At 40.2% G+C, this 21,339-nt stretch overlaps 1 long non-coding RNA gene across 2 annotated transcripts in view; it reads left to right on the plus strand.

Moving 5' to 3' along the window:
- The window catches only part of LOC309368659, a 34,614-nt gene extending 17,961 nt beyond the window's left edge, over positions 1-16,653 (plus strand). Inside the window, exons 2-4 of one of the 2 annotated variants that reach the window (XR_014167843.1) lie at positions 10,041-10,157; positions 10,722-10,853; positions 16,535-16,653. This is a non-coding gene — a long non-coding RNA (uncharacterized lncRNA). The remainder of the gene's footprint in view (positions 1-10,040; positions 10,158-10,721; positions 10,854-16,534) is intronic. The other variant, XR_014167842.1, reaches the window with a different exon arrangement.
- Positions 16,654-21,339: the final 4,686 nt, after the last annotated feature.

Below are 21,339 nucleotides of genomic sequence, written 5' to 3' on the forward strand. Positions count from 1 at the left end.
CACCTGATCAGATCCTTTAGAATTCTGGCTAAATGTAAACCAGGATCTCCATGCAGAAGCCAGTGTGCAATGGGAAAGAGAAAGGGAGGCGTGAGCTGTGCATCTACGGTGCTTTAGAGGCGATGAAGTCAGATGTCTGAACACAGAGGGCTTTGGATTTTTTTGACAAAAACCTAAAAAATCTCCCCGTGAAAATGAGACGCACATCTTCTTTACTTTTTGTGAAACAATATTCAACCTCAATAGACCATGTTGACCAGTTTAGTTTTAACCAATGAAATGGCAGTTCTGTCACTGGATTTCTCACAATTCCCAGTGTTTCACAGTTTCACAGGGCCTACTGGATTGTTATGGTTCATAGCATTGGCTTGATACCCTCAAAACGTCCTTCTCCATTGAAGGGAACTGGGAGCTCTATGACTGCAAGGAATTACTGATTCAAGGTGAACAGGCATGATACAGAGAACCCCAAGCCTACCAGACATCTTTATTACAAAGCATATAGAGACAATAGACTGAATACACATTTATTGGATACATATTTACCACGAAGGATCAAATACACAGACTACAGTAAAAGTACAAAGTCTATTTAATTTCTGCTAAAATCAATGGAACAAGCACACATTTAAGAACTTATCTCACTCTGATTTCAACAGTAAGTAAGCATGTTTATTTTTCTGTAGGCTGTGCCCATTATGTTTTGCCTTTGGCTGATGCAACACTGAGTTTGAGGGAACCACAAATCTACTTACAATCCGTCATTAGAAATGATTAATTAGAATCTGTAGGAACTGTTGGCTATTTCTGGCACTGCTGGGAAGTACTTTATCCCAGAGTAAAAGTAATTTGCCCCCATTGTAAATTCTGCAAAGGTTGTGCCATGCACAAAATCAGAAGGCTTTGGACTTAGCGGAGGTGAGTTAAGAAAGGCTCGGAGCCACTGTCAAGACTTAGTACTGTCAATCTTAGTTAAATGTTGATGGTAGACACAGTCAGTTTCAGCTCAAAATGGATATTTTTTTTAAAATCCTTTTTTATTTGGCAGTTTTAAAGTTTAAAGGTTGGACACTGGTCTAACCATACCATTTGTCAGGCAAGATAAGGTAGAGTTGATATTCTTTAATGGCTAGTAAACAACTCTTTATGAGATCTGGCTGTAAAAATATATCTCCTCAATGTTCTGAATGTAGGGGAAACTATCGGAAGTTTGGAGAATGTGGCACACCTTCCCCACATCAGCCTCCAGCTAGAATGATGCAAGCTAGATTTATGTGCAGAGAACAAAAGGAACATGTTTGGCACTGATAGAGAAACACACAGAAATGGATTGAGTAAGCTAAAGGTAAAATCTCCTGAGGTGTTGGGCTGTCCCTCGTAGCTGATTTGATGTGGGCCACAGGATTGATACTTATAGAAGTATTTAAACTGTCTCTGCCTATGCTTGGTTTGTATATTTGAAGCTAGCAGTACAAAATCCTTTTCATTCCAGAGCATCTGTTCCACCTTTTGTAAGCAGCATGTCCACCTCCATCTCCTTGAAAGATTCCATCAACGGTGTCTCCGAAAAAATTTACATATCATTTGGGAAGACAGGCAAACTAATGTCAGTGTACTGGAAGAAGCAAAGATCACCAATGTCAAAGCGATGATTCTTCATATCAACTTTGCTGGACTGGTCGTGTTGTTCAGATACCTGATTATCATCTTTCAAAGCAACTACTCTATTTCCAACTTAAGAATGGAAACAGAATTGCCGGTGGACAACAAAAGAGGTTTAAAGACACTCTAAAATCTTTATATTAAAAAAAGCAGTATAAGCATGGATAATTTGGAAACATTGACCTGCAAGCTCTCCAATTGGAGAATAGCCTCTACCAAAGGCTTCTTGGATATTGAAGAATCACAAACTCAGGATGAAAGGGAGAAACAAGATAAAAGGGAGGCACGTTTGGCAAATCCTCACCATGATCAACTCCCACCCAGAAACCTATTTCCCCACCGTGGAAGGACATGTGGATTCAGAATTGGCCTCCACAGTCATTTACGGACACACCATTAAGACCGTAGTCATGGAAAATATTCTTACTTGGCTACATTGCCAAAGAAAAAATGAAGAACTGGGTCCATGCAATGCAATACATTAAACTCTAATTTTTGAATTTCTAAAATTTGAATTGAGGAATCTTAAATTTGGACTTACGATTTCATGTCACATAACAGTCACATACTGGCTGTAAAATATACTTGTTTTACATTCCCCTGCAAAAGACAAAGCAAAAGCATTACAGTTTAGACGAAATTAAAAGTGGGCATTCTTAAGGAGCATTAATCAGAGAATTAATGTACTTGCCACTTCCAAAGATGCAAAAGAGTATTGGGTCATCTTTGTATGATTAGTCATTTGCAAAAGCACATTTACTACTGGAAATCACTGGCAAGTCCCCAACACCACCCATTTTGATTTGAAACTTTAAATGCTTGTTCCCACAAAATCCTTCATCCTTCAGCAAAATGGATGGCTGAAGCTTGTTTGGTGCTAATTATGTTCTGTGGTCTACCAAGACTGAAGTTTATTTGTTTTGCAGCTGCCACAGGACTGTTACTAACAAATTAGCTTTCATTTATTTCAAAGAGGGCACTAGCACTGGACAGAGAATGTTATGGTCCCACATGGAGGTTACTGAACAGCACTTGCATGTCACTTCAGCTTTGCAAAGTCTGTGTATTTACCTTTTTTAAAACATAAACCACTTTTCAAACAGAATGGCCCCCAAAGTGGCTTACTAAAATGAAGACAAACAAACTTAATACAATTTTAACATCAGATTAAAAGCAAACATTTCTTTATATTGTAACAGTAAATTTGATTTATAAATTGTTTTCTGTTTATATTTGGCTTTCTGTGTGAATAAGATGCTTACTGTTGGTCCAGCCTCTACCAGCCTGGGGGGGGGGTGGACTATGAATGGTCATGGTGTGGAAGAGGCAATGTAGTCAGTTGTAGAAGCATCTGACCTGGTATCATTTCTGGAGTTCGGACTTATTACACAATCTATTCTGTACTGCTCCGTCTAAGCTCCTTTGCTGATCTAGCTATTTGGCCTATAGTTCCCTTGGTGGTCAAAGGTTGGGGAAACTCACAGGCTGAATCAGTGTCTGGTAGTTAAAGTTCTGGTGAAATCCTTTTGCTCTGCCATTCAGGAGCTAAAAATGCAAAAAGTACTAGATAGCTGATCCAAAGGTCTCCAATATATTCCAAGGATGTTGGTTTCAGCTGGACTCAGCACTGCATGCTCCAATACATGTGTCTCATATGACACTGTTTGCATAATCAAAGGAGCAACTCCCCACTGACTATAAACAGTATACTTTACTAAGATAGTTTCATAGAAGTCACTTATAGGGCGTACTGAAACAAAACAAAAAACCTGCTGTCCTACCTCTTTTGTGATGACAATTGGTTTTTTGAAATAGAGTTGAACCAGAATGAAGAATTCTTTGTTAGAATTAATACAGAAAGTCATACTATGAGACTATTCAGCACCCCCTTCAGCTTTTCTGTGCTGGTCTTCAGAGATGGGGGACAGATTATCTAGAGGCTGCAGGTAAAGTCTCGATAGTAATGTAGAATGACTATAGCGCGCGCTCTCTCTCTCTCTCTCTATCTATCTATCTCTATATATATATCTATACAGTGGTACCTCGGTTTAAGTACTTAATTCGTTCCGGAGGTCCGTACTTAACCTGAAACTGTTCTTAACCTGAAGCACCACTTTAGCTAATGGGGCCTCCTTCTGCCACTGCGTTGCCGGAGCACGATTCCTGTTCTCATCCTGAAGCAAAGTTCTTAACCTGAAGCACTATTTCTGGGTTAGCAGAGTCTGTAGCCTGAAGCGTATGTAATCTGAAGTGTATGTAACCCGAGGTACCACTGTATATCTATAGATATAGATATAGATGATATAGATATAGATATATTCTTAACCTATGTGGGAGCAGCAACCTTTGCTAGGAACTTGTACATGGCAGCTGTGGTCAAGTGGATGAAGAATAAACTGAAGCTGCATCCAGGCAAGGTGAACACAATGGCAGTGAAGGACTCATTGGGGCATGTGAAAAACACAGAGGTACCTGGGACTGATGGACTTTTTCAGCCCTCAAGGATAAAGCAGGGGCAAGGAGTTAGACAATGTCATTTTCCTTATCTAATCTTTTGGGGATGTGGGTTACTTGCAGAAGAATTCCCAATCACCTTTAATTGCCCAAACAGAAGTTATCAGCATGCAACTGAACACCACTCAAAAATAGAGACCCTAAGCTTCTTCACTTGAAGTTCCCAGATGGGTCATTATTGTCCAGGTTGGGTGGCCACCTGTCAGGGATTGTCTAGCTGTGATTCCTGGGGTTCATTCCAACTCTACAGTTCTATCGTTGGAATTCAGCACCCAGGTGTCTAATTGACAGCTGTTTTCAGAAATGTCTTTTTCCAGATGCATCATATTTGCAGATGGAGACCACTTCTTGAGGACAGAGATGTGGCTGGCAGCAGTCAGCCCTGACTTTGTAACGTCAGTGATCGACAATGGCAACGTGAGCTACACAAACTGGATTAGTGCTTCCCAGAATGTAGGAGGTTATAGCTGGAGAAAAAGAAAAGTTTATGGAGACACTACAGATTTCAGGATGGATGCAGGATACACTTATTACTTTCCCATGATCTTGTACAATCTGCATCTAACATCTGAATGAAATATACTGAATGAAATGTATACTGATTCCTATCAATTCTATCAATGTGAATTCTAAATCCACACCTCTCCCTGCCTGTTCCCCTCGCTTGTTTGAATAACTGCTTTTCTTTCCAACCCCTGTGTCACCTGGCACAAATACCAGACTGATTGTAAAGCTGACAATAGAGAACTCAGGCAGAGATTAATTACATAGCGATCATATCCAGTTCAGTTTTTTCCTGTTGCATAGCATGTATGCATTTCATGTTAGCATGCTGCCTGTTTCATGTGGAAGAGAAGAATATTGGTGACTTGCAAATGAATGTGGGTATGGGCAGCAACCCAGTAGTCCTTGCTGTCAAGGCTTACACAGTAATTAATAGGTGCAACGAGGCTATTCTAGACTACCAGAGCGCCTTCTCTGTCAACTTCCATTGAACTGGAGAGCACCAGTAAACATTAAGGGTGTGTGTGTGTGTGTGTAAAAAGTGGAGCACCTTGATAAATGTCAGCCTCTGACTATAAATTGTGTGGCTCAAGCTGCTTTAATTGGACTAATCCGCATAGCTGGTAAGAATCTGATTTAAGCAGCTGTGTGGTGCAAGCACTCAATCAGAGGACTTGAACTAGAGGTGAAGGAGAGGTGCCAGCTTTTCTCCCATGCCAAAACAAAGCTCCCTGCCAGGGCGATGGCTTGGGGTGAAATAAATTTGATCCTTGGAACAAAATCCTACAATACTTCTCCATTTCTCATTCCAAAGCTAGACTCTGAATTGTGAGTCATTTTCTCAGAACACCCAGTAATCAGCAATGTTTCTTGTTTACTTAATTCATTCTTTCGCCTCACTCTATATATGATTTGCTGGGGGTGTGCATCAGATTTTGACAAATTCTGAGTTGGTCTGGGCTGATTTGGAAAGCTTTGTGGCTTTTCTAAACCAAAGTTTGGTCTTTCTGAATCACCATGAAGCAAACGAGGTCCCTCTGGCATGATTTGGAGAGATGTGGAGATTTGGACATCTAAAAAACAACTATGCAGATAGCATGTTTCCAAAAAAAATCAACAATTTATCCTCAAGCTTGCCATATAAAGAAAATGCCATATTGGGGAGAGGGTACTGTGCATTTTCAATGTGCAGAAAAACACAGAAAGGTTGGCTCTGCCAGTTTTAAGATTGCAGATTTTGGAAGGTTTACATCTTTACTGCCACTTTAGCCAGTGAGGACAGATGTGGGCTTGATATATAATATGTGGAGGATAATAAAAGTGACCTGCCTATCAGACGAATGAGATTAATTATAGCTTCCCTTTCTCTGCTGGTAAGTTCTGCTCTGCTGCTTCTTCATAATGATTTGTCTGTGTCTTGCCATTCGTGCAGTAGTCAAGGCAATGGAAGTCAAGAGCTTTTTTTTAAAAAAAAAAAAGGCAGAAACCTTCATTAGGATTCTGATAAGCACTGAGGTGCACTTGTTCAAATACATCTCTCTTGTAAGCCTGATCCTTGTCACTGATACAAAATCACATATACCAGTTTTATTTTTGGCATTGTGTTTTAGGGCTAAGCAAATGCTTGTACCTATACAGCCAAATGGCATTTCATGTTGTAAGATCATTGGGTCCAGTAGGGCTGTAATGGAGATGAATTAAGCTCTGCTTTGTTTTGGGCCATGGCAGCAAGAATGAAAGATGTATTACATTCTAAACCACATGTTTTACAGTGAGCCAAGACTTACCACAGAAAGTATAAAACATAAATTTGGCATTGATCAGTGTATAGTTAGTTATGGAATGAAGTAATTAACTTTTACTGGTGAGATGTCTTCCCAGCTTATCTTCTGCATAGTTTTTGCTGTGGGTTAGCCAGTTACTTTGTATGGAGGATGGCAACAGGCTGCCTCATGTCCAGAAAGGCAAGGTTCAACATATGTCTTCAAAAACCCCTTTCCCTGTGGCCTACTTCTTCCCACAAGCAACAGCAACCGAGGTGGAAAATCTATGGCTAGATGTTACCACTCCAGACAACAGGTGCAAGCTCACCGTAGGTATTTCAACATTGCAGCAAAAATATTTAATTTCTTATAACACATAAGAAACTAGGTGTCAGTGAGAAGACTTAAAGGCTAGCTTTGAGGTCTTGTTTTACGATCAAGTGGTCTATAAATATTATGAAACAAACCAATAAACAGCTTTTCCCTGGTATGTTAGCTTACCATATGTTGGGTTGTTGTTGTTAGTGAGACATTGTCTAAATCCCAACCTGCATTCTGAAGTGGCACTGTTTAAATGCAGGGCTAGCCCAAGAAATTTTGGCTTTGCTGTCCAAGACAAAACAACAAATGGCATCCCCCTACACAGAGAGAGAGAGACAGACAGAGAGAGTCAAGGTGTTTAGCACCCAGGGTGAATCAAGTTTTTTAGGTATCTGAAAATGAAAAGCCCACAAACACCCCACCCTGGCAGTAACAATAACATGGCACCCAAAATCAGCTGCCTGAGATCTCAGTTTCACTCGCCTAATGTAGGCCTGCTGACTACCATTTGGTCTGGTGTTTGAAAGAACTTCATTACGGTATTAAAACTATGTTAAAGCCGTATTTGCTGGGCAGTGTGTGCTCTGATCTCGGCCATTGTTTAGCCCTTCTTTTGCTGTGTATGAATGTCAAGATCTGAGCAAGGTTTCTTTATTCCAAAGAGCATCGGACTAGTGTTTCTGCATCCTACTAGGTCAGACCCTAAGGGAAGACATTGAAATAGCTTGCTTGACACCTCTTGAAAATAGCGGTGGAGGGGGAGGTCTATTTTCACATCTCTTTCTCTTTTGCATAATGTATGATATCTGAATTAACTTTCATGACATATTAACACTCTAGAGCTGACTTAATATATAGTGTTATGTAATACATTATGCATGGCTTGTGCATCAGTTGGGCTGCGATTTCGGCAGCCACAGACTTGAAATGGTCTCTCAGTGACATAACTGTTAAGTAACAATGAAGCCAAATTCTGCATGCTGAATTTTATTTTGCATTGCTTCTTGTTATGTTTGACTTTTCTAATTTACTGAAACCACTAAGATGTAAACTGTGACTCTCCTCTTTATGTTATCCACAAAAAGGAAAGAGGATGGGGGTGGGATTTCATTCCTTTTCCTTCAAGCTGAGCTAATTCCCTTGACGTCCCATTGTAATTTCAGTCTACAACATCAGAAGCATTATGAATTGTGATATCTTTGCCTGGTACAGGCAATACGATGTGAAGAGAAAGAACAATGCTCAGATGTTAACACTGTGATTATAATCCGCTATTCACAAGCGTGGAAATGGCATGATCAACATGCCTGCACTTTCACAGAACTGTAGCGTTGGAAGGGACCTCAGACAGATGGCCAGCCAACCTCTCTTTGAAAACCTCCAAGGAAGGAGAGTCCACCGCCTTCCAAGGGAGTCCGTTCCACTGTCGAATAGCTCTTACTGTCAGAAAGTTCTTACTCATGTTTAGTTGGAACCTCCTTTCTTGTAATTTGAATCATGTTTAATGGATCTAAAAATAGTTACACTGCCAATGCTAAAAAGCTTTTAAGCAGCATTTTGTCAGGATTATATGAATTGGATTGATGCTGAATAAAACATATGCATGAATGGCTATATTTGTTAATTCCAGAAGAGTAGTCTTGTTAGCCTGTAGCAGCAAAAAGGCAGTCATGTGGCCTTAGAGACTCACTGGTATACAATGACAAACTTCCAGAGGAAACAGCTTAATGTGTCCAGTTACTTTGTCCTTCTTCCTTTTCTCTCTTCTCTCAATTATCTTCTATTTGAATTTAGATTATAAGGTCCTTGTAGCAAATGTGTGTTGTTTTAAATCAGTAGCAGTGTACATGTGTTATGTCTTGGTGTGGTGTTGGCAGTTTTTTGGGGGGAGAAAGAAGAGGTGCTCAGTGTGAAGCTGAAATAACCTTTAATATGCAGAAAGACATATTTTGCATCTAGAAGGATGCAGCTATACATAATGATGATGCCATGTAATAATAAATAATTATAATAAAATACGTTGAATCCTTTTTACCCTGTAAAGGTGTGTTGGTATGAATATACTATCCTTTCTTTAAAATATATTCATCCTTGTCTTTCATGGACAAATTAATATCTAAGAATATGAGAGTGATATTCATATGCATTGGTTATCCTACACAACTAGGAGGCTTTATTGTCAATTTCCAATCTGTATTACTAACCATACCCTTTGCTCCTTTGGCACTAAATGAAGTGTACAGCTATTCTACTAATTAAGCTGCAATTTGTATGTAAACATAATTTTGCCGTTTAGAAAGTTATGAACAGGCCACTTTTTGAATACAGAGCTAAGAAGTGACTTTCAGGGTCACAGCTTCTCACACTTCCTATGGCTTCTTTTGTTTAATTTGAAATCCTCAGCCTTGCATTTAACTAATAATTAAATGCACAGTGTTTGATCGCTCAGCCTGCCATTGAAGTGGCAAAGGCCTTTTTCACATAGTATGCTTTCCTTATGACACATACTGTGATGTGACATCCTCAGCTGGGCTATACAATGCACTTCTAACCCTTTGTAAGTATCCGCTGTTACCATCATTCACACAGGACATCGGTCAAATGCAAGTGCCAAGTTATTTAAATGCATTAATAAGTGGAGTCAAAGGGTGTCTCTGTGTGTGTGTGTTTGGAACAAAGCTCACTCAGAGAGCACATCTTTTACATGCAGAATACTGTGCCGGTTCAGTTTTCAGTTTCAGCAATTATCTTAGGGGTATGGAATTTCTGACACCCTCCCCCCAGATGTAAAACTACAGTTCTACAGTTCTAATTATCCCTGAACATTAGCCATGCTTACTGGGGTTGATGGCATTTGGAGCCCAACAACTGCTGGAGGGCCACAAGGTCCCCAGCCCTGAAATAACAGGTCTCAGGAAGCAGTGCTCTCCTTTCCAGGTGTGGCCATCCTCCGCTTGACTTACCTTATTGTTTATTGTTCTATCTGCACCAGACAATCTGTGCTTAATTTAAGCTGTGAATTGTTGAAAAAAATTCAAATATCAAGCCGTGGTTTTTGATCTTGCCATGTTTTAAAAACTCATAGTTTTTAAACTAATCACAGTACTTGCTTTGGACATAATAAATTGTGGTTAGTTTCAAGGAGGAGGTGGGTGTTTCTAGTCTCCTCCTCATGGCTGCTCTGGGAAAGGAGATGGAAGGGGGAGCATGTGAACACAAGGCTTGTCCAGCCTTGTTCCCTTGGTCAGAAACCATTCTGCTTCTGCTTTTCTTTAGTTGTCATATGCAAACTTCAGTTTTATGTGGAGGAGAGAAGAGAAAGCTTGAACCCAAGGCATGACCAAGCTCATCCAAGGTTTAGCAATGTGTTTGAACTGAGCCACTGAACCTGAGGTAGGCTGGTTTGCTTTTCTACTTGGAAAAGACTAGGCTAACCAGGCTTTTTCCTCAGCAGTAATCTATACTGATTGCAAATAAGTCAGCATTATGCCAGCATTGAACATTAATCAAATCATAGCATTAGGTACAAATTATGGGCCTTTTATGATATATATGAATGACTAAGGCCTGGCACATAGACAAATCAATCCAAATAAAAGAACCAGATTTCTGTCCCTGATAGTACCAAATGAACAACCTACTATACCTGTTTCCCAGGTAGAATCTGCATCACCCATTGCCACATCTTATATCATTCCAGAGCATCCTCTGACCTTCAGAGTGACTTTCCAGGGAGCACAAGGGATTGCAGTAAGGAAGCAGGGTGGGGAAAGCACTTTTGCATGACTGGAGTTCTGCTTATACAACTTTGGATCTCACCCATTGTTATATATCCTCTCCACTTTCAGCAAATCTGTTTTCCAGCCTTTAAACCTTCTCTACAGCCAACTGGTGTCTTTTCCTAATTTTCCCACCTGTTCAGATAAATAACAAACACAAATTGATTTTGGCTTTCAGCATAGAGGGAGGAGAGAAAGATGACAAACTACTTCTTTCAATGAAGAATGGTTTCTGGGAAGAGAGCATTCTGGAGTGGGATGGAGACAAAACACTATCTGGAATTCATTTTCTTCATTGAAGATTTTCCAGGTAATAACCATAAATATTGCAATGTTTATAGCCTTCTTATTTTGTTCTCGTTACATTTTAAATCACTGATTCCTAAGGTGTTATTCCTCCTACATACTGTTTGGTCATAATCTTTTGTTGCAGAAAAATGTGAGCCCATTCAGACTTTTTTTTTAAAAAAAAAAAGTCTAAATAAATACCCAGTTTTATCTTTGCTTTTAATGTTTTTACATTTGAATCTGCTGATTATATATACACTGTTCCCACAGTATGCCTTTGGGAAACCTGCAAGCAGGACCTGAGCATTCTCCCCTCCGGCAGTTTTTGGAACTAGTATTCAGAAGCATTACTACCTTCGACTGTGGAAGTAGAGCATAACCATCAGGACTAGTAGCCATTAGTAGTCATGTCCTCCATGAATTTCTTTAATCCTCTTTTAAATGCATCCAAGTTGGTGGCTACTACAGTGGTAACTCTGGTTACCAACTTAATTCGTTCTGGAGGTCCGTTCTTAACCTGAAACTGTTCTTAACCTGAAGTACCACTTTAGCTAATGGGGCCTCCCACTGCCTCCGCACCGCCACTGCGCGATTTCGGTTCTCATCCTGAGGTAAAGTTCTTAACCCGAGGTACTACTTCCGGGATAGCGGAGTCTGTAACCTGAAGTGTTTGTAATCTGAGATGTTTGTAACCTGAGGTACCACTGTACTGCCCCATGTGACATTCCTCTTGAACATACCATGTGGGAAATGATGTGTATACACAGTCTTTTACCATGTGCAACACAAGAGGAACGCTTAAACTGAGCCCAGAAATCAATAAGGAATTATTCTCTTGGTTTCCACCTTTCTTAATTAAAAAACAAAAGAAAATGCAGGAGGTAAAGAATGATGACAACATTCTATTGAACGATTCGCCATCCTTTTGAAGATAGACTACAACTATTGTATGAATCTTTCCATGAAAATAGCATGTCATAACATATCATTATCATTGCAATGGTTACCAAAAAGGATGCCTTAAGGGGTTTTGAACAGTAAAATCCACAAGGTTCATGCAGAGGTATAATATTTAAACTGGTAAAGCTGCTCACGCTATTTTTAATAGTCCATATCTGTTCATCTGTGTAAATCATGCTTTCAAAAAAGGTTCATTACCAAAAGAACTTTACTCGGGAAGGGAATGTTAATAAGTAATGAAACAAAGAGCTCTGTCATAGAGATTAAGTACCCCTGTGTCTAAGTACAAAGTTCATGTAGCAAAGTGCAGCTGTTACTCTGCTCATAACCCTACAGCAGCCTTCTAACCTCCGTTCAAAATCTGTCTGCTGGCTTTCCTGTTACTGTGCTGACTAGTGCAAGGTCCAGCCAAGGTTCAAAGTTCACTGTCTGAAGGCTTGCTGGCTGTGTCCTTTGTGCAGATCTGACAATTTGCAGATAAGCCACAAATGGCTTGTTTAGATCATTTGCCCACGCAGTGGAGAGAGTTTCCATCCTTGGTTCTCTCAGGGAAGCTTAGAAAATACAGAAAGCATATTCAAATAACTACTATGGTTACATACCAGAAATTATAATTCATTTCATTAATGCCTGTGAAATAATGCTGCTTGGTTGGGGTGGCTGAGAGACCCTGATATATAGCACAACCTCCAGAATGTAAACTTGAAATCAATCTAAGCAAATGTGCAAAGAGTTAAATACATGGCTGAAAGCTGATTAATAAAGTTTTTTCTATATTCTATTTGGAAAGTATTCCAAACGCTTTGTTAGAGTTTTAAGGAAACATGACTTTATTTTCATTCATAACTCGAAATTACATGGGGACATGCTAAATTTGGATAACAATGAATTTTGCCCAATTCATTGTTGGGCAACCCAAAGCACGATTAGTGGTTTGTCTCAGTTGCCAGACTATGAAAGGGGCAGTGCCAAGCAGACCACTGCCCCTGTAGCTCCTTGGCACCACAGATGCGAGGCAAAAGGAAGCTGTGGTTCCTTTAATTATAAGATGTATGTGAAGGGATGAAACAGTTTCAACCACTTTGCCGTTTTGTTTTTTGATTGTTTTAGAAGCTGTTCTCACCAGGAAGCTCTAAAGGTCACAGGAAGTTTAGAAAAACCAACCCAGGAAAGCAAAACTTAAAAAGAGAAAGAAACAAATAATGTATGGATGACAGAAAATAAATTTATCAAATAATGGAAAACAGAACATTATCACAAGTTTGGTTTGGTTAAGAAGTTAGGCGGAGAAGTGGAAATACAGTAATGCAGATAGGCAAAACTGGCTAATGCAGTTGATTAGTTACATCCAGAAGAAAGAAGCCTGGATGAAAAGAGCTGCAGTGGTCCAAGACTGTAAAAGCTGAAATGAGATAAATGGAAACTGATTTACAGTGAAATATTGGCTCGGGGATAGAAATAAACTAGACTGGGTTTAGATGGATGCAAAGAATTGTAGTTTACCCATTGCAGAGCTACAGTTCTCAGCACCCTTAACAAGCTACAGTTCCCAGGATTGGGGGCAGGGCTTAAATGTGCTTTAGATGTATAAAGAGCCCAGTATGCCACTACCATGATAGCTTTTCCAGGTGCTGGAATGCCCTTACAGGAAGAACCTCCAACATTATTTGTGCATCAAGTCTGACACCTGGGTCAGAGGAATGATGTGGATTATGCATAGCTTGGAAAATTCAAGACACAGAAATGTAATGTAAAAAGAAGAAGAAAAGGCCCTCCTTTTAAAGAAAACCAGTGCCTACATGCATTTAAATGTTAAAAAGGGAAACTAGCTCAAAAACAGCCCCAAAGAAGCACACACACACTCCAAATAACAAGCTTTCTCTACACTGCCTGGCCAGGGTGTTGTGCCTGACAGGATCCCAAGATAGCAAGAGCAATTTGTTTTAAATCAGGAGTGGAAATCTTGTACCATCCTGGGAGAACAGGGTGCTGGACTAGGTGGACCATTGGCCTGATTCACCTGGCTCTTTTTATGTTCTTAAGAGCAGCCAAGTTAAAATTTCAAAACTCATGCAGATTCTGGCTTCTTTTGTCTATCTGGCAAATGCACCAACAGACTGCTTCAGAATAGTCAGGTTATAGTGACCAAAGCTTTGATAGCCAACCAATATAGATAGATCATTTTCATCTCGGGTACAGCTTGGCCAGAATGCACCGCTTACTACACTCAACTGTTACCTCCTTTCTCTCAGCATCCTACATATGCCTTATCCCAGGCTTTTTCATATCAGCCAGGGCAGCAGGCAGCGTATGGCAAGCTAAGCTAAGACTCTACTGAAAAATGAGAGGGTCATTCTGAAAGAGGAGGAAAGCTGGAAACTGAGTCCCAGATAAAGTAACACGCTGCTGTTCTCTCCAGCGTCGGTTGCCTTGCTTTCCTTTCTGGTCCCACTGCTTCCCTTATTAAAATGCAAGCTCCACTCTGCTCCAGGCCACAGTAAAGGCTCCAGCTACCTGTCAGTTTCCAGGACGTTCCAAAGTGCATTATGCGACCATAGAGAAGGGCAGGTGCTTGTGGTCTGAATTGCAGCTGCCGTGCAAATACTCCAATTCGCAAATGCCGCAATCAGCTCTGAAAAGTTCTTCATTCTGAAATCATCTATTAAATGGAATGCTAACAGCTACCACAGATTCATCCTATCTTTTCAATTCAGTTTACCCCTCTGATGTTAGAGCACTGCGGGCAAAATTGTACTGAGGTATAGCAGGCAGAATGCTATGGCAAGTTGCTTGACCCAAGCTTGATACACAAGTGGAAAACAAGAAGTGCAAGAATTAGATTGAAATGGAACGTGGGGGGAACTAGCCACCCCCCTACTCCTTCCATGCCAAGACCTTGTCCTGTGACATAGGTCACATGCTTCATAAAGGTCTTATGGGTTTTTCTGTTTCCTGTGTGAGCCAGCTTTTGGCAAGGACTGAGGATGCTTTGAGGACTGCTGTGTAGTTATACCTTAAGTGGTGGACTGAATTAGAGATGGAAATTTTACTTTCTAATGGAATCTTTGCACTAGGTCAGCAGCCGCCCTCACCTTCTCTGGGGCACATTTGGCAGAGTTTTCGCTCTGGGGGGGTTACAGATCAAAGTAAATAACATGATCTCTGCAATTCCCCAGAGGCCCCGTGTTCCTATGAAGTTATCTTCCCACACCTACAGTCGTGCACTCTTGCCTCTGAAGAGCAAGGTCAGAAGAGGCTTCCTTTCCAGACTGCTTCCGTCTTTGAAAAATATACAAAGGGTTTCCTTTTTGCTTAGCAAAAGTCAAAGCTACAAGCTGTGTTACTACAAAACCAGAATGGCAGATTCAAGTCCAAGGGTAGCCTTCTTTTCTGCTTGTTGTGCTTTTCAAGTTCATCCCCACTGAAGCCACAAGCTGGAACAGGAATGGATATGGCAATGTTTTCCAAAGCTTCTTGAATGCAAGCCTATGTTCTGTATATTTACACAAGAATTACCCTGAGCCCTAGATCCATAAATGGGAGGCTTCTTCAGAAGAGCACACTGGTTTTTTAAAAGCAAATCAGACAAAACAGGACTCAAAGATTCAGCTATATCTTCTCTTTTCCTGTGGGTTTGGGAAGGTGGTGAATCATAGAATCAGAGAATTGTAGAGTTGGAAGGGATGCTGAAAATCGTCAAGTCCATCCCCCCTGCAATGCAGGAATATGCAGCGGTCCCATATAGGGATCGAAACTGCAACCGGTGAGAATATTAGTAACTGGTCCTCAATTCATTCATCCCTAAGCACCTATGGTGAATTACGCATAAAGAGTGACAAGAGGGAGGAGAACAAATGCTTGAACCATGCCTTGAAAAGGCCCAGCCTTTAAAATACTGATTTTAAAAACGAGCAAAGCTACAACTATTTCTACTACTTCTGTCCTTTCTCCAGTGCAGGGTTGCTTTAAATTGTTTAGGCTGGAAATCCACATGCTGCACCAGTCCACTTGTAAAGTAAACACACCTGTAGTGAACCAACCTGGGTGCAGTTGACATTGATGTGATGTGTGCAGTCAGTTTCAGGCTGGAAACATTCCCAGCTCCACCTGGAAATGCTGGGGATGGATCTGGAACATTCTATATGCAAAGCAGATGCTCTATCACTGAACTACAGCCCTCCCTCAAAGCTTATTAATTTTTAAAAAAATATTATTATTATTATTATTATTATTATTATTATTATTATTATTATTATTATTATTATACAAAAAGCTATGAAGTGACCACTGCTGAGATTCTCCTAGCACATGTGATTAAATTTTATATGGCTTCGCAATGTACATCCAAGATGTTGCTTTGTCTGTTGCATAGTGAGGGTGATGTGGGTGGACTGATCCTGCAAGTAGCCATATACGGCAGGGTTATGTGGGCAACTATACTCAGTGCTATTTTTCTAGATAAAGAGGTTCCAAAACCCACCATGAACAGCTCCCTTGTTCTCTTAGAATAGCAATGGCGCCCTGTGTTCCAACGAGTTCCAGCCAGGGGGAAAACCCTGACTCTACTATGTGGCTAGGGTTCTCCCATAGATAGGATTAATTAACTTGTTCAAGCACTTGTAAAGCTGCCAGTTGCTTGTAAAAGTGAATTTACAAAACTGTGAGGAAGGAACAGTGTGATATTTTGAGTATGCTAATTGAAAGCGAGGCATTTGCCGAGGTTGTTCTTGTTATTTTCTGCAGATTCAGATCTCAGCTCCTGACAAGGGATTCAGGGCAGAACTAAAATATGATGACTGACTTGGCAGCAGGGAAAAAAGGTCATTTACTCTAATGCAATAAAGATAAAGCAATAAGTTCCAGTGATGCATATAGTATGTTCTGTGCTTTCTCGCTTGTTCTTTCTTCCCTCAGCAAAAGCATGGCATGAATACAGCGCAAGCAGAAATTTTTACCAAAGAAGCCAACCATCTCACTTGTTACAAAAAAAGAGGTCCTGTCATCTGTTGAGGTATAACCTCAAAAGCTTAGCACAGTCCTTTTATTTTATTATTCAAATCTATCTACTTTTTAATCATCTCTCGGGCAATGGAAAAAGCCGCTGATCGTGCACTACTCTTGCATAAAAATATACATTTCTCTAAAGCAGTTGAATTCAATAGGCGTTTGGAATGGGGTGGGGGAGAATAGGACCAAATCCAAAGAGGACAATTTGTGCAGTGCATTGCGACAAACATGTTTAGCAGATTTTACTTGCTCAGCATTAAATAGATATGAAAATGGAAAGCATTTATATTCATAGAAATTTACTGACATTTTAAAAATAGTAAAGAAAATTTTCAAGGGAACGGAGGGTGTTTCCCCCCACCCGCAAGTTCCTTTCCTTTGGGTTGTCATAACAGCCTACAAAGCTGCTCTACATTTATAGCAGATTGTTCTCTGTCGTTTATAATTACACTGCATGGGAGAAAAGCAATTCTGAATCTTTTTAATAAATATAATTGAAGCCACTCACTTCTGGGGGGAGTATTTTAGTTACCCAACACATTTTCAATTACATTTATTGAAGGATCCAAAATGTTGCTAGCTGTCAGAAGCAGTTTGGTGAGCAAGAATGTTTTTAATGCGAAGCCATTACGGCCATAACATAATGGCAATTTCACAACTTGAAAGCAGCACTTTGGGGTCATGTTACCAACCACACACTTTGCAACACTGTTTTTTATTGAGTCCTATTGAGCTATGAGCTTTTGGGTGTTTTAATACAATACACAGCTGATTGCTGCTTCAACAAAGGCCTGGTTCTCATAGCAGCCATTTTAGTTCTTCATTTGCTTAAACATTTATATGTTGCTGTTACAACCACACACAGAGAAAACTACAACCATGTCAAATCAATAAAAACTGGAGAAAAACATAACGCAGCAATAAAATGTATGCTGCTCAGCAGTGGCAGACTTTGGACTTTAAAATTTCAGCGGTGCCCTATGCAACACCAGAAGTCAATTAGAAACAGAACCCTCTAACAATGCAGTTTGGTAGTGAGAACTGGAAGACATTGCTTGCTTTTATAACGACCCTTAAAAAATTATTATTTCTGCCGAATAATATACATGTCTGTTCAGAGGTAAGTCCCACAGATTTTGGTACTGCTTACTCCAGGTAAGTAGATATAGGACTGAAACTTCAGGTTGTACATTGATAATAACATGTGATCATAAAAGCAACAATGAGGAGTCTTGTGAAACACAAAGACAAACAAATTTAGCCCATTTTCTCATAGCCCACAGTCCACTTCAATCTTTGCATCAGCTGACAAGCTAATTTTAACTTGCTTGCATAAACCATCCTGATTTTTTTTAATAAACCCACACAGATGTGAGATGCAATAAATTTGCATTGCAAGCTGCATTCAGTTTTTCCTTTCGTATTTCCCCCCCCCTTTTGTATAACATAGTCTTGTCGGCATAAACACAGCAATACACTGAAAAGGGAAAAGTCAGTTGTAGGTTGGTTGCTAGAAACAAACAACAACAATGGTTATGAATTTGTTCAATACAAGAACAGAAAAAGGGGCAGTTAGAATTAAGAGTGAAATGAATGTCAGTGGGTAGAGACTAGGTTGTCTTGTCAGAAGATAATTAACAGGCTAAAGGGTGTGAGGCCAAGTTCTAAAACGAAGATGTGATAATTATTCACATAGTGAGAGGCTGGGAGAGAGTCAACTTTGGGAATTGCAAGGAATCAAAATAACAGTAAAACACTGAGGGGGGAAACTGTGTTGGCAGTAATAAAGAGACAGATATTATATCTTTTGTGTAGCCTCATTAAATGCATTTCTGAACTTGAAATGTTCATTTCCTAAAAAGATTGCAACTACAGTATTTAGCAATATATGCTGGTTACCCATTAGCCATTGATCACTCCAAGTGTTCATCTGGAATTTCCTGAAACATAAATAAAAATAGCAATACCTGTGGACCTCTTACTGAAATTATCTAAATATATAAGACAAAATTCTGCCCCTACCAACTGAGTATTTACTAGGGGTGTACACTGATTATGTGCATATCCTGAAAAATGATTCAGGTAGAGGTGATTCAGGTGAAGTTGTCACATTCCTGATTCATATTGTGCCATTAACAATTTGTCCTGTCAGATCAGGCACTCCCTCAAGTCCTGAGTTTGCTCTGTGAATGCTGCTATTTGCCATTTGAAATAAAGTGACCACTTCATTTTTTTTAAAAAAAGTGAAATCAAGCTGATGAGGGAAACACCTTGAGCTTGAGTGAGGAGGAGGTGGAGATGAAAAAGGGGTGGAGAAATGATGGGGGAATCTTTTGTTTTGGCAGTGAGGTCTAGGTTTTAATCATAGTAAATTATTTCCCAAGAGCAATCACAGTGATTTGGGGAGAATGTTAAAGCAAATAAGCAGGGGTCAGCAAACTTTTTCAGCAGAGGGCTGGTCCACTGTCCCTCAAGCCTTGTGGGGGGCAGGACTATATTTTGAAAAAGAAAAAAGAATGAATTCCTAGGCCCCACAAATAACCCAGAGGTGCATTTGAAATAAAAGGACACATTATACTTATGTAAAAACACCAGGCAGGCCCCACAAATAACCCAGAGATGCATTTTAAATAAAAGGACACATTCTACTCATTTAAAAACATGCTGATTCCTGGACCATCCGCAGGCCGGATTTGGAAGTGATTGGGCTGAATCCGGCCCCCACGTCTTAGTTTGCCTACCCATGAAATAAAGAGTGTGTTTTTCACATGGTTATTGTTCTACTCTCAGCTCCAGCCAGCAAAGCAGTGGAACACTGGCAGCCTTCCCAATCACTTTGTCTCCTAACAAAAATTTAAAAAAAGCTCTTAATCAATTGGTTTTCATTCTGGTATTTACTCCACCCCCCACCCCAGTTTACATTAGTTGGGTTATGAGTTTGCAAACTTTTAGGAAAAGTTCATCAGATCATTTCACTTTCTTTCTCTTTCACTTCAGTTGTAGGCTTTTTCATGTGATTTATTTCCTCTTTTTATTTTAAAATGTGTGAGAAAATCTTTCTTCTTTTTCAATAAGCTTTAAAGGTACCCTGCACAAAAATCCCTGAATGGATTTGCCTATGTTTGGTAGGCTTGATCCACTCTGGAGGAGCTCTTTTGTCTGCAAATTCCATCCACTTCTGCTTAAAGGTGGAAAGTTTATAGCCATTTTTCGATTTCCAATTATAGGTAGTGGGTGTGAAAACAGAATTTTAGGTTTAACTGGTTTGACTCATGCCTGCATAGGACACAGCATTTGTGAAATAGGTTGCTTCCAAACACTACAGAGACAAGGGGCATTTTGTGGTTGCTGCATGCCCCTACAAAGTAAGTCCACTGGCTAGTACTTGTGTGTGTGTGAATCTGAACTTATGATATGGTCATCATGGCATATGTATAAGACTGACATAACCAATATGGCATAAGACTCTCTATGATGAGCTTTGGTGACCCTGGAACCAGCCAGATTCCAGCTCCCTGCGGAAAGTCATCTAGGCATATCCTGAATTCACCCACATCTGACCTAAAAGATTAACACATGCAAATTTAGTTACTAAGTACAAGATACTCAACTCCTCAGTAGGCTCCATCCACACAACAGTAAGGTGATCTGAAGGCAGATAGCAGACAGGGATGCCAAAGATACTAAACCTCTCAGCAGTGTCTATATGAACATATATGAGTGCTGTCTGTGCACATGTGAGTCCACGAGAGAAGGGAAAAAATAAACCCAATGTGACTCTTGTGGGTTGCACACTCCAATAGCATTTCTAACAGTCTGCAGAGGCTCCAAACACATGCAGACACATTGCTTGTCCTGAATGCACACAATTCCTTCAAAAGCCCTATCAAATAATGTTAATGCATGCTAGGTTGGTGTGACAAGGCAAGAGCCCTCCGTGTCATTAAGCCATGCCACCTATCTCCTAACCTACTTCCCTATGAGAGCAAGCGCACAGGGCTGCAGCACAGCAACCCTGAGAGTCAGTCTGCAACCTGGAGGGACAAAAGTGCTAGGGTGTACTTATAGTATCAGATTGCATGCTGGGAGCTGAGCAGATTACAGCAATCAGCATGGTGGTTCTGCTGGTTGCTGGAAATAGAAGGCCAACTTGCCTACACCTTTTCTCTTGTCTCATCTTATCCCTTGGAAATCTGTCTGATAATATGAAATTCCCCCGCAGATCCGCCTACTCAGCTTGGGCTGCAACTGCATGGAAATCAAACGCAGCTCAATGTTCAAGTTCCCCACCCTCCACAAGAGTGGCAGCGAGCCAGAATTGTGCCCTTTACAGCTCACAAATCATCCCTTTGGAAATTGAAGGGCTTTACTGAAACGAGTCTCACAGAGTTTGGCATGACTTGGAATTTTAGCAAATTCCAAATTCTGCATAAGACTTACTATATCTGTTGTGCCTATCAGCAAGTTTTCACTTAATTTATTAAAATAACCAGTACTATTAATGGGGGGGGGGCGGGAATATTTCCAGAACAGTGTTGATG

Source organism: Podarcis melisellensis (assembly GCF_964234715.1).
Source record: "Podarcis melisellensis genome assembly, chromosome: 4".
NCBI classification, from domain to species: Eukaryota; Metazoa; Chordata; class Lepidosauria; order Squamata; family Lacertidae; genus Podarcis; species Podarcis melisellensis.